The sequence below is a fragment of the Rana temporaria genome, chromosome 4, assembly GCF_905171775.1.
Source record: "Rana temporaria chromosome 4, aRanTem1.1, whole genome shotgun sequence".
NCBI classification, from domain to species: Eukaryota; Metazoa; Chordata; class Amphibia; order Anura; family Ranidae; genus Rana; species Rana temporaria.
The window spans coordinates 424,430,691-424,445,159 of NC_053492.1; positions in this window are offsets into that span (position 1 = coordinate 424,430,691).

Here is a 14,469-nt window from a genome sequence, read left to right on the forward strand (position 1 = left end):
AAGGTAGACCCTTTTTGGGTGGAGCTCCAGTTTAAAAAGTAGCTGGTATGCCTCCACACTCGCCATCCATTAACCTTAAAGTGTTACTAAACCCAGGACCCTGCATTTACTATATCTATCTGGTCTCCCACAGTACACAGAACATGTACTGTATTTATCGGGGTATAGCGCGCTCCCACGTATAGCGCGCACCCCTAAACTTGACCCGGATTCCTGTGAAAAAAAGATTTTTTGTACTTACAGTTTTGGTGTCTTCCGCGGCGTCCATCGGCGGCCTCGTCGGGTCCGTCTGTGGCTTGGGGTGTTCTTTTCGTCGGGTCTGGCGTCCTCCCCGCTCGTTTCCCGCGCCAAGTTTGAATACTGCGCCGACATATACCGAGCGCCGTACACTCGTGTATCGTCGGGCAGGCTCGGCTACTCTCGCGCTGACGTCCTGTACGTCCAGGAGGTCAGCGCGAGAGGCGCCGAAACTGCCCGAAGATACACGTGTGTACTGGGCTCGGTATATGCCGGCGCAGTATTCAAATTCAGCGCGGGTATCGGCGTCTACCGCGCACCCCCGATTTTGGGCAAAATAGTGCGCGGTATACGCTGATAAATACGGTAAATGCAATTATTTTAGTAAATATAAACTGCCAAATACCTTTTTTCTCATCAGCAGTATATAGCAGTCTTGTGACTTCTATTAGTGTCTGCTTAAAGCTTATAGGAGTTTTCATTATGCACTGACTGTCCTGTCCGGATGAAGGACCCTGATCCTCTTTCTGGACGGTGCTGATTGGCCCTGTGCTGATCGCATGCACTCTCCCAAGAAGAAAAAAAAGCTCTAGCAATTAAACACCAAACTGTATTATCAGGAAATATTGTGGGAACAGTGGAAGGAGGGGAGGATCTGAGAAGACCGGATCAAACCGTCTTTTTACACAATGCAGAGGATTAACCCCTTACGTTCCACAGTCAGAATAACAAGAATGCTTTACTGCATATACAGACTGATTTTGCTGTTGTGGGTTTAGTAACACTTTAAGGATTGCGATAGATACAGAGGAGACTCTCCATTCGCATGGTCTGTACTGGCGGCGTCCTTTTCGAACACCAACTTCCTGCCAGTCCTTCCTCCCTTGTGAAGTGTCGGGCCGGTGCACAGCTTTCATCAATTATGTTATTCTGATTAACGGCAGAAGCAAGAAGGTTGTATCTGGGCCCTTGGACATCCCCTGGGCCCCAGGCTTTTGTCTAGGTTGCTTTGTGGGATCATCTAAGTCTGTCCTGTACACATTTATACCAGCTTTTAGCAGTCTTTGGTTAGCTTCAGCAATACTTAATTAAAGGCTGCTATCAGCTAGTTTTAAAGAAAAATAAAACCCAACTACTAAAGTGGAACTATGCTTCCAGTCCATTTCTGTGGTGTCCCAGAGCTTTGGTTGGTGGTCTTCCAGGTACTGATCTTCATCCATTTCCTTGGCCAGGCTGAGATGATGTAATTCCTGTGTATGTGCAGGAGTTCGGTTATCTTGGCAGATACTGAAATTGCATGCGCAACTCATTGTCATTGTCATTCGATTTTTAATAATCGATTCCACTTATCCAATAAAAACAGCATGTATCAAATCACCAGCTCATCCACCGCAGATCTCCTGTGAGTCTAGATCTGCGGTGAAGGAGCTGGTGATTTGATACATGCTGTTTTTATTGTTATTTCTTGTAAGTGTAACTTTTTAGGGGGGCTTTTTTTAATAAATTCAAAAGCAGAGAACACTATGGTACTTGTGTTTTTTGTTTCATGTCCTTAACCCCTGGATAAGTGGAATTGATTATTATAAAACGAAAGGGAGGAAGGTGGTGTTTGGAGACAATTTATACGTTGATTGCCCACACAGAGGTGCAGTCTAGGGACTGTAGGAATTACTACCATTGGTAAAGTGGATTGATCGTGGTGGACACATGGCGTGATCTGTCTATGAGTTTTATACTCCTCCTTGAGGTGAGCAGGCATTTTAGCAGGTGGTGGTGTGCACTGAATATTGGATCCATTTAAATAGGATTTTTCACAGCGGTGACAGCTTTGGAAACCTACACATGAACTGTTTTTTATAATTTATTTATTTTCTTTTTTCATAAATTGTTTAATTATTTGTTTATATAAGATTTATAGATACGCAGCGCTGCACTATTTTCACAAAATTAATATTGTAGTAGGTGTGGTGTATGACTATAAGTGTTCAGCAGCTGTGTAGACACTTAGTGGGTTATTTTTGTTGTGTTTTTTTTCCTCACATCATTATAGGAGTAATTTATTAGTATTGTGGCGCTGATTGTGAGAAAAACAATTTGTATATTGATTGTAGACACTATAACTTTTGCACAAACCAAACTATGAGATATATTTATGGAATTCTTTTTTTTTTTTTTTTTTTTTACTAGTAATGGTGGCAATCAGTGATTTTTAGCAGGACTGTGACATTGTGGCAGACAAATCTGAAACTAAGTGACACTTTTTGGGGACCAGCAACACTAATATACAGTAATCGGTGCTAAAAAAAAAAAAAAAAAATGCACTGTCAATGTACAAATGACACTGGTAGGGAAGGGGTTAACCTCAGGGACAATCAAAGGGTTAAATGTGTCCCTAGGTGGTGCTTTGTAACTGTGGGGGGGGGTGTGCTTTGACTAGGGGAAAACAAAGATCCATGTTTTTGCTTAGCAGAAACACAAGATCTCCATTTTGCCCTCTGGCAGAATGGCGGTCTGACTTGTTTTCATAGGCAGACCGCCGTTCTGCCTCTCCTCAGAACGATCAGCAGGTCCTGGCAGTCTCGTCTGCCGGACCTGCTGATTGGCTTAGACCCTCGCACCCCTGACCCTGTGCATGAAATCACGTACAGGTACACATGGTTTTGCGCAGGAGGGCCTGCCGTAGTATATCTGTGTGGGGTGGTTAAAAAAAATAATAATTCAATAAAATGTAATTTAAAAAACTACCAACACCAGTGGCTGAACTACCAGGGTTGCAAAGGTCACACTTGCATCTGGGCCCTGGCATTCTGCAACTGTATGGTGGCCCATTGCAGAACATGTGACGAGGCCCTGGCATCAGTGGGAAGGGCCATGATCGGGGGGAGAGAAGAGATCCCTTCATGGCTTCTTGCATCTGGGCCCTGAAGGTTCTAGTTTCGCCTCTGATATATATTTATATAAAATCCTCCATCTGTTATCTACTCTGTCATAGACTACTATGAAAAGATTTTGCTAGTTACAGAGAAGTGTGAAGCTGTTTGTTTTGTTAATTTTGGAGTCCCCACCGTCATTCACAGTTGGACTATAGGATCCTCAGTGCCTCTTCTGGATGTTACATTCCTAATATATCATTTTAAAAGAATACAGAAATTTTCAGTAACTAGTTAATATCTGCAACTAAACAATTCTAGCCTATTATCCATTAAAATGCATTTAGCTGAGACTATGAGTTCTCTAATGACTTTCATTTGGCTCCACTGGGTGTTTACAGGCTTATTAATAAATAGGTTCAACTTCAGTCACATGTTATTTAATTGCATGAGTCAGAACTAAACTCTGGCAGCTTAATCTGAAAAATGATTATTAAAGTGTTGTTTACGCAGCTTGCTTTGTTACAAAAAAGGACAAAGGAGGGGGAGAGACGGAGGAGAGACTGCTTTTCGCCAGCATTGCTGTAACCTCTGCCCCTCCAGCTCTCCGGATTTTATGGGAGCGTTGCCAAACTGCTGATGCCCTTTCTGCACAAAATTCCCAAGTCAACAGAACAGGTGTTGTCACTGTACATACATTTAAATCTCATCTGTTGTGTGTAAAGAGGAGTGATTAACTTGGGTAAGGTAGCAGCTTTGAGATGCCCACCATCTCTTTAATTGACATTTATAAGGCCTGCAGCGGGCACAGAGAACCCGCCTCATTTCCAATGTTTTTGTACTAGAATAGCCCTATCAGACCCCATCCCTCCCAGAGGAGCATGGAGGTTGCTTGATCATTCCCCACTCTTAAATGTGAAATATTATATATATATATATATATATATATATATATATATATATATATATATATATATATATATATATATATATATATATAATATTTCAGCAAAGTCAAAGAGACAACTTCTCAATCCCATTTCAGACACTCAGATTAAATTGTTTCCTGTTCGCAAAGATAATGGATCCAGCACAGCCAGTATTATGCCATTGCTTTCCTATGCCAAGGTATTGCTGACTGTATGTAAAGTGGTGACGTTACAGTCCTTACAGTGAGATTCTGGGAACGCTTGTGAATTGACACACTCTCTCATATTGAGGTTTGGGATCCTCTGGGTTCATCATCGCCTAGTCCGAGTTCTGCTGTATAGAAGACAACAGGAGGCCGATACCAGATCAAAGTCATGTACTTGCAATGCTTGCATTTAAAATATTCAGCACATTTAAAGCGGAGTTCCAACCACAATTAGCATTTTTTAAATGTATGTCCTTTCATCCTGCCTTTTTATAATATAAATCCGGTCACTTACTATTTTACAATCCGCCACCACTCCGCATAGATATTCAAAAAAGATAGTTTATAAAACTATGTCTACACCGTTGTCATTTTGCTTGTGGGCATTGTGAAGCCAACAAGCACTTACTTCCTGGAAGTCTTGGATGGGGAGTGATAATTGGACAGCGCACTGCATCCTGGGAAATGATGACACACATTTCCCAGGAGCATTAGAGGGAGATGTCAGAATCCTAGGTGGTTTCAAAGGCAGATTTCGTGGGACCGCATAGCAACAGGCATTTCCAGATGAGTAAAAAAACTATTTTTTTTATTTTTTTTTACCTTTTTAGGTCTAATGAGCACAATAATGAAAAAAAAATTTGGGATGGAAACTCCACTTTAATCCTGTATTATTGATTTTGGAGCGGTATTCATTTGTGTCTTTTATTTCCACCCGAAGTTGAGCTTTAAAGGGGTTGTAAAAGTTCATGTTTTTTCACCTTAATGCATTCTATCTAAGGTGAAAAACATCTGATGTTCGCTGGCCCCCCTCCCCCGTTTACTTATCTGAGCCCTCGAAAGTCCTGCGTCGTGAACGTGCAGGCTTCTCGACCGGTCTTTTCTGTTCTTTTCGGCTCGTTCATTGGATGATTGATAGCAGCGCAGCCATTGGCTCCTGCTGCTGTCAATCAAATCAATGATGTGGGGGGCGGGGCTGAGCCGAGTGATACAGTCGACCTGTATCACGTGAGTGTGGCCGCAAGCTAACCCCCTTGGGAAAGCGCTTCCCGGGGGGCGTTTTCTGATGCGGGGAGGAGCTGAGACGGCCACCGAGGGACCCCAGAAGATGAGGATTGGGGCTACTCTGTGCAAAACGAACTGCACAGTGGAGGTAAGTAAGACATGTTTGTTATTTTTAAAAAAGAAAAAGGAAGCTTTACAACCCCTTTAACACCGCTTGTTGGCAATGAAAGGAATTAGAACATTTGACCCTGCCGTGTGACACACAGCTACCTAATAAATCACTCTTCAATCCCGGCCTGTCGCTGGGGGCAAATGAAGGTGCTGCGTTTAATGATTGCTCAGCAGAATAATATCACCTCCATGCTTCATTAACAAGGAAAAGTCTTCTGGAGGTGAGATTACAGAGTAACTGTATGCAGCCCCCACCCATCATCTCATATGACATACTCCAATCCATTCTCTTCTAGTGTAACCGTTCATTAACCATTGTGTGTAATAAGGAAACACACAAATTGTGAATCAGTATTGTATTATGCCAAATAATCTTTAATTAAAAGTAAGTGGAAATAGTCAATGATTAAGGTGGCCATACACTAAGTGAATTTTGCTCAGTGGGTGGCCCTGTTGGCCGCCTCCCACTTAACACGACATCCCTTAATTTAAAGGATAAATTTACCCTTTTAAAAAAAATGCACATCTTTTTGCAGGTAAAAAAAATGTGCATTTATTATTTTCATTTTTTTATACTAGAAGCCTAGAAAGCATTGGGTGCCATGCAGGACTTCTGCAAATGTGTCTGTGTGTGTGTGTGTGTCTGTACAGGCAGGCAGATGCACTCTGATAGGAAGAATCAATGGACTACCAGAGAGCTCAACCGCACCATGGTAGTTCATTGAGAACCCCAGGGGGGGTTGCCTGGGCACACCCTAATCACCCAGTGTACAGATGCCCCTTGCTGATATTTCTCCAAAGCCCCTAAATGGGGCTCCTAAAAAAAAAAAAAAAAGTGATTGCTCTTCTCTCTATGCTCCCTGGGTCCATGGCATCTCCGACGAGGTGCCTTCTTCGCTCATTCCCTATATTGAAAGACCACCAATACACACCCATTGTCCCTGTGGGTCTCCACTGTGAACAACATTATGAGAATGGAGATGTTGGCAATGGATAATAACACCTTTGACAAATATAAGGTTTTTATGGTATGTTTGGCTCTGCTTCTCTTCCTCTAGTACCCTTGCTACTATAGTCTCGACCCTGGGGGGGTCTTGATTTAGGTATTCTTAGGTTGTCCCCTCCTTCTACAGGTCATACCTCTCTGGGTAGAACTGTGACTACTAATTCCTCAATGTTCTCAGAGGGTTTTCAAAGCCATCCTTTTCTTTTCTCCTTATCTTCTCCTATCCCGTCTTCTTACCTTCCACCATCTCTGGTTGCCCCTATCTGTTTTTTTCCTTTCCTTTCTCTTTTCCCTCCTTCTTTTTGTTCTGTTTTTCATATGAACAACAGTTCCAAAATGTTTTTAGTGTCCTATAGCGACACTGATCATGGTTCATGTACGGTTTTATTATCTGTATGTCATGCCGTGGGCGATAGCCATTGAGCTTACTTACCATTTTATTCCAATGACTTGTTTATATATTTTGACTGTTATCTCAATAAAAATATTTTCAACCCTAAAAATAAAATTGTAAAATAATAAAAATAAGCTACTGACACCGTCCATGTTTTTACACATTTTAAATTTTTTTTTTACATTTATTTATTTATGTGTGTGTGTGTGTGTGTGTGTGTGTGTATATATATATATATATATATATATATATATATATATATATATATATATATATATATGTATGTATATATATATATGTATATGTGTATATGTGTATATATATATGTATATGTGTATATGTGTATATGTGTATATATATATATATATATATATATATGTGTGTGTGTGTGTGTGTGTGTGTGTGTGTGTGTGTATACACACGCACAACTTGAGCTTTGGGGTACACACCCTAAAGCAATAAGCTGTACACACCTATGTTAAGAACTACAAGCTGACAGCCACAAAGGCTGTCAGTACTTGTAGTTTCCTATTCACAGAACATTGTGATTGAATAACGAGGTGTGCATGTGGAACCCTGTGCGGCTGTGTCTTTTTATTTTTATTGTGACCGCAAGTGGGGGGGATATCCCCCCCCCTTTTGCTGTCGCTATATGCAGTTGGTCAGGGAGCCACTGCATGAGTGGGAATACGGTACATGTTCTACCATAAAATCTATCCTTTAAAAATCGTTTGTCAAAAAGCCCATGCATCCAATTAGATATTTTGACAACTGGTGGGCCAAGCTGTCATAATGCAGTAGCTGCAGCAGAAGATTCATTCATTCATCCCTACGTCGTTACGTCACTGTTCCCCTGATGAAGTCACGTGACAGTGACGTAACGACGTAGGGAGCACGTGACACATCGCATCCAGTCCAACTTTTAGTTATTAAAGTACCCCCCTGTTTTCAACGTACTTCACCATTGGAAGCATTTTTCTTTCCCCCTCTTCTCCCCCATCCCCCCACACCTTTGAAAGCATTTATCATCAGCCTAGACCTGCTGTCTATCCCTGGGAATTGTAATCCATGAGAGAGTCAAGGGATCAATTAAGAAGATACCAAAGAGGAATATCCAGATGAGAGTCTATACCCGTGATATATGCCTACATTACATCCATAATAAGGTGAGAGTTCTGGGAGACTAGTTATGGATGCTGTCTACATTTCATGATTGCCCTCAGCCCTCTTTTGAAGATCTTCATTTGTTTTACCGTCATTTTCAGCTATAGGACATTTTTCCAATACTGGCCACTCATCATACTCATTTATTGTTTAGGCTCCTTTGAGTCGTTTGAGTGATTTTTATTTAATTATTGTGTTGCACATTATTGCATAGTTGATTCATCTATTTTATGTCATTATTTAAGTTGTATTTATCACTAGCCAATATTCATTTGCAGTGATCCATTATAGTGGTTAGCGCTTGTCATTATAATTTTGTATCTTTCTTTTTGTGTACAGTGAACACTTTTAGATATAGCTGCTTCCACGCCACTGATTTCAGCTTCACTCATTTTCACGTTCACCTACTCCCAGTAGCGCAATAGTTTTCATTTTTTATATTTTTGTCATTCCATTGTAGCTCTGGCTGTATGTTTGGGGTCGTTGTCCTGCTGGAAGGTGAACCCCCGTTCCAGTCTCAAGTCTTTTGCAGACTCTACCATTATTATTTTTTTAAAGGAGTTGTAAAGGCAAAACATGTTTTGCCTAAAATTAATGTCTGCAAGCTAGACAGACAAAATAGTGTAATGATTCTGTTAAAAAAACGAGTAAATACCTATTAAATTCCTTCATCTATATCACCTCCGGCATTCTAGTTTCTGTTCTCTCATTCACTTCCTGGTTTGCATCGCTCTTTCTTGTAAGAACTACATTTCCCAGTATGAATTGCGGCACGCCCAGTAATTCACACTGACCACCGCAGTAAAGCTTCCCGTCATGGTGGTCAGTAAAATCAGACAAGCAGGAAGTGAACAGAACAGAGAAGAAATAGAGCAACTTCTGAGCAAAAACGAACAATGAAGAAGTCAAAAGAGGAATGTCTGCAGGTAAAGGATGCTTATTATGAAAAAAAAAATGTTTTCCTTTACAACCCCTTTAACTAAGATTGCCCTGTATTTGGTTCCATCCATCTTCAACTCTGACCAGCTTCCCTGTCTCTGCTGAAGAAATGCATCCCCACAACATGATGCTGCCACCACCATGTTTCACGATGGTGTATTCAGGGTGATGTGCAGTGTTAGTTTTCCCCCACACATGGCATTTTGCTTTTAGGTCAAAAACTCCTCTGACCAGAGCACCTTCTTCCACATGTTTGCTGTGTCCCCCACATGGCTTCTTGCAAACTGCAAATGGGACTTATTATGGCTTTCTTTCAACAATGGCTTTCTTCTTACCTCTCTTCCATAAAGACCAGATTTGTGGAGTGCACGATTAATAGTTGTCCTGTGGACAGATTCTCCCACCTGAGTTGTGGATCTCTGCAGCTCCTCCAGGGTTACAATGGGCCTCTTGGTTGCTTCTCTGATGAATGCTCTCCTTGCCCGGCCTGTCAGTTTAGGTGGATGGCCATGTCTTGGTAGGTTTGCAGTTGTGCCATACTCTTTATATTTTCAGATGATGGATTGAACAGTGCTCTGTGAGATGTTTAAAGCTTGCAGTATATATTTTTTTTTTTTTTTTATACCCTAAACCTGCTTTATATTTCTCCACAACTTTATCCCTGACCTGTCTGATGTGTTCCTTGGCCTTCATGGCGCGGTTTGTTCACTAAGGTTCTCTAACACACCTCTGAGCAGTGGCGGTTCGTCCATAGAGGGCGCTGGAGCGCCGCCCCCTCTGGCTCTCACCACCACTGAAATAACATAGATTCATGCATTGCACGAATCTATGTTATTATCGCCGCTGCCGCTGTTATTCAGATGGTCGGCTCTCATGTCCGGCCATCTGAATAACGCCAGCTGGCTGGCTGTACGGAAATGTCTATCAAAGCCAACAGCGCTGATAGGCTTTCTCAATACAGCCCTCGGGTCCCGGAAGCTTATTCTCGGAGCGCACAGACTGTACGCCCCTTGGATAAGATGACAGGCGTCTCAGCCAATCAGGTTGGCCGGTTCCGGCTACCGGTAACCTGATTGGCTGAGACGCCTGTCAGTCATCGAGGGCGAGAAAAGACATCGTGGGACGTGGATGCCTGACTCCAGTAAAGGTAAGTGCTGGGCGGGGGGGGGGGAAACAATTTACAGGCCACAGTGGGGACAATTGGCACAGCGGCGACCATTAGCACAGCGGCCACCATTAAAGGGCACAGTGGTGACAATGGATGGCACAGTGGCTGCGTTTAATGGCATGGCACAGTGGTGACAATGGATGGCACAGTGGCTGCGTTTAATGGCATGGCACAGTGGCTGCGTTTAATGGCATGGCACAGTGGTGACAATGGATGGCACAGTGGCTGCATTTGATGGCATGGCACAGTGGTGCAAATTGATGGCACAGTGGCTGCGTTTGATGGCATGAAACACTGGCTGCGTTTGGGCACAGTGAGACTGCAATTTTTTTTTCCTTTGCGCCCCCCCAAAAATTTTGAGCACCAGCCGCCACTGCCTCTGAGGACTTCACAGAACAGCTGTATTTATACTGAGATTAAATTATACACAAGTGGACTCTATTTACTAAGTGACTTCTGAGGGCAATTGGTTCCACTACATTTTAGTTAGGGGTATCATAGTAAAGGGAGCGGAATACAAATGCACCCAACATTTATTTGTAAAAAAAAATTGAAAACCATTTATCATTTTCCTTCCACGTTGTGTTGGTCTATCACAAAAATCCCAATAAAATACATTTACGTTTTTGGTTGTAACATGATAAGTGTGAATTGGCCTTTACAGGTTACAATGTAATTTCAAGGTTGTAAAAATCTTTTTAAAACTGCAGCTTTCGCTAAATTGTTCAGACGCAAGAAAATCTCGATGCAGTGTTCCCAAACTAAAGAATGTGTTTTTTTTGTTTTTTTTTATAAAAAAATATAATAATTACCCTGGTATGGGCAAAGGGCAGGTTCACGTCAGATTTCAGATAGAAGACTCCGGTGTTGAATAACAGGAACATAATACATTTTCCTATAAAAGAATAAAGAATGTTTTTCCACCCCCCACGATGCTGATGTGTTATGAGCACACAATTATCACAAGATGTGTAATTATACACACTAATTACATGGCTACTGTGACCTTGGTGACGCAAGCTTCCCATCTCTTGTTGTCGTTTTTATTTTTTATTCAATGAACTGTATTTGTGTGCTGACAATGGTGGACCCACCCCCACGAGGGGATATTCTTACCTCTTCTGTCTATTATAAATCTGCAATATAAAACCTTTCCAGGTGGTGGAACACCCATCTCTGGGGAATGGTCTTATTGTCAACCTTCTACGCCTAAATAAGCTAAACCTGTATCAGTCAGGAACTGACACGTAGCAGATTAAAAGGACAAAGAGGACCTGTCTTCTACTTATTAAACAAAAAAAAAGTCCTCTTCTAGCTAAAAAGGATGGAACAGTGACCACTTCATTCAGGTGTTGGGAGAAGCTAAAATGAATATCTGTCTCTCCTGGATGTAGAGCACAGGTGTCAAACACAAGGCTCGCGGGTTGAATCCGGCCCTCCAGGCCATTTTATGTAGCCCTCGCACCAACGCTTTATCCTAGCCTAGGGCAGCACTTTGCAGGGGGGCAGCATGGAAAGAGTCCCCGCCGGCTTCCTATACACTGTTAGTGTAACGCAAGCTGCTTCTAATTTTGACTGTTCTATCATCCTGGACCACAAACCTTCCTCACTGTGCTATATGTTTTCTGCTACACCATTGGTATGGTTATAGCTTCTTTGTCCTCTCCATAACATTTTCTGAAATTTGTGCTTAAAGTAGAACTATAGGCAACACTTTTTTTTTTCATTTTGGATAGAGTAAGGGAGGGTTATAGCCCCTGTCAGTTTATTTTTTATTATCCCTGACCCATTGCAGAGATTTCCCTTCACTTCCTGCCCAAAAGCCAAAACAGGAAGTGAGCGAAAATCTATGCAAATTAAGGGAATCCAATGCAACATCACCAAATGACATCATTTCTACAACATTCTTCTCCTGGAAGAATGTACCGACATCCTTGCACCCACCATAACACATCTCGTCAACCAATCGTTCAAAGAAGATATTGTTCCGATCTCCCTCAAGCAAGGCATAATCAAGCCCCCCCTAAAGAAACCCAACCTCGACCCCAAAGATCCAAACTACCACAGACCGGTAACAAGTCTTAACCATCTCCAAGATCATGGAGAAAGCAGTAGTACAACAGCTACAACTCCATTTGGACACCCACAAACTCCTGGACCCACTACAATCAGGCTTCCGCCCAGGCCATGGCACAGAAACAGCTCTTCTTAAAATATGGGATGACGCTCTTGAAGCAGCAGATGATGGAGAATCATGTCTCCTGGTGCTGCTGAATCTCAGTGCAGCATTCGACACTGTAGACCACAAAACTCTACTCTTTCGCCTGAAAGAAGTAGCCGGAGTTACAGATGCAGATCTACTCTGGTTCACATCCTTCCTAGAAAATCGTTCCCAGACAGTGAAACTAGGAGCCTTAACCTCTGAAACTCGCACAATTTCTTGCGGAGTCCCTCAAGGATCACCCTTGTCACCAGTGCTCTTCAATATCTACCTCCGCCCACTCCTCAAAATTATCAGCAAACAGGACCTGTGCTACCACTCATACGCTGACAACACTCAACTCTACTTTCGCATCACCAGAAAAAAAAACCAATATCACGGCCTAGAAAAATGCCTCACATTGATCGAGGATTGGATGACTGAGAGCTCCCTCAAACTCAATGGATCCAAAACAGAACTTCTCCTCCACGCAAACCGAAAGACAAAATCTAAGACTTTGTGGACACCACCCAACATCCTTGGACAGACTATTACCTCAAGCACCAAAGCCAAAAGTCTCGGAGTCATCTTTGACTCTGAGATGTCAATGGATGCACAAATAGGATCAGTAGTGAGCGGATCTCACCATCTCCTCCGACTGCTGCGTAGACTTATCCCCTTCATCCCAGAAGAGGACTGAGCAGTAGTAGTTGGAACGATCGTCAATTCCCGACTCGACTATGCAAACTCCCTCTACATAGGACTACCTAAATACCAGATTTTGCGCCTACAAGTTGTCCAAAACACGATAGCCAGACTGGTAACAGGGAAAAAACCTTAGGAATCCATCGCCCCTTCCCTGAGGACCCTTAATTGGCTAACCGTAAAAGATCGGATCATATTCAAGACCCTATGTCTCACCCACAAGTGCACACAAGGAAACGCTCCTCAATACTTGTGTGAAAAAATAAAACACCAAACCCCCAATCGTATTCTCCGATCAACCAACCAAAACCTCCTCCACATCCCCAAGTCCCGCTACAAATCGAAGGGAGAACGAAGATTTGCAGTCCAAGGACTGCGACTATGGAACGCTCTACCCACAAACATCCGCATGGAGGAAAACCATAGGCCTTCAGGAAAAAAACTTAAGACCCACCTCTTCTGAAGGATCAGGATGACACTGGATGGAAATAAGCGCCTTGAGGCGATTTAGTTCGCATTTGCAGCGCTATACAAGTTACCGTACTCACTCACTCTAAGGGAGAGTGGAGGACTTAAGGTGGGGTGGCTCATGACATCTAATGTAAGTGGGGGGGGGGGGGGGTGCACTTGACATCTAATTTTACAGATACAACCGGCCCTTTTGAGGGCAATCATAATGCTCATGTGGCCCACGATGAAATTGAGTTTGACACCCTTGATGTAGAGGATCAAGTAACTTACTCTATGTGATAGCACTGGTGCTCCTTGATTGACCCTTCTCATGGGGACAGGGTGGCATGGAGAGTCCTCAGTCCTGATTAAGCTCTGATAGGAGCAATAGCAGTTTCTCTGTTTCTACTTCACTATCCTCATTCCTTATTCAACACACTCAGTAATAGTTAAAAAAAAAAAAATTGGTGCATTATAATTTTGTACTGATTATTTTGGTCCACTTTCTAACTTGTGCCTACAGGTAAGCCAATAATATAGAATAGATAACACATATATAGGAGCTGTCAGTGCTGCACACTCCAATTTATTTTATAGAATAGAAAATCCCTCAAGGTTTTTTTTTTTAGCAGCAAAAATGTTTTTACTTGAATGGCAATACATTTTTAGTAAAAAATGTGTATTATATCAAAAAGTACTTTATAAATACATGAGAGTTGTAAAAAGCAATCCTGGCTTTGACATAAAAGACATAACCCATCGACAATAGAAAAAACAACACGTTACATAAAACCCATTATTGTTGCGTAGAGTTTCACATAATAATCCTACGCGTTTCGACCTTTTGAATTATTGGTCTTCTTCAAGAGAATTTTTTCTATGCAAAAAAGAGAGAAATTCAGATTAATTTTAAATAAACCATCATTTTATTATCATATAAGTTTAATTGTAAATAAAACAGTGTATATCTACCATTTCTGATGGGAGAGCTATGTTCTACAGCCAGAGAGGTTGCTGTTCCTTTA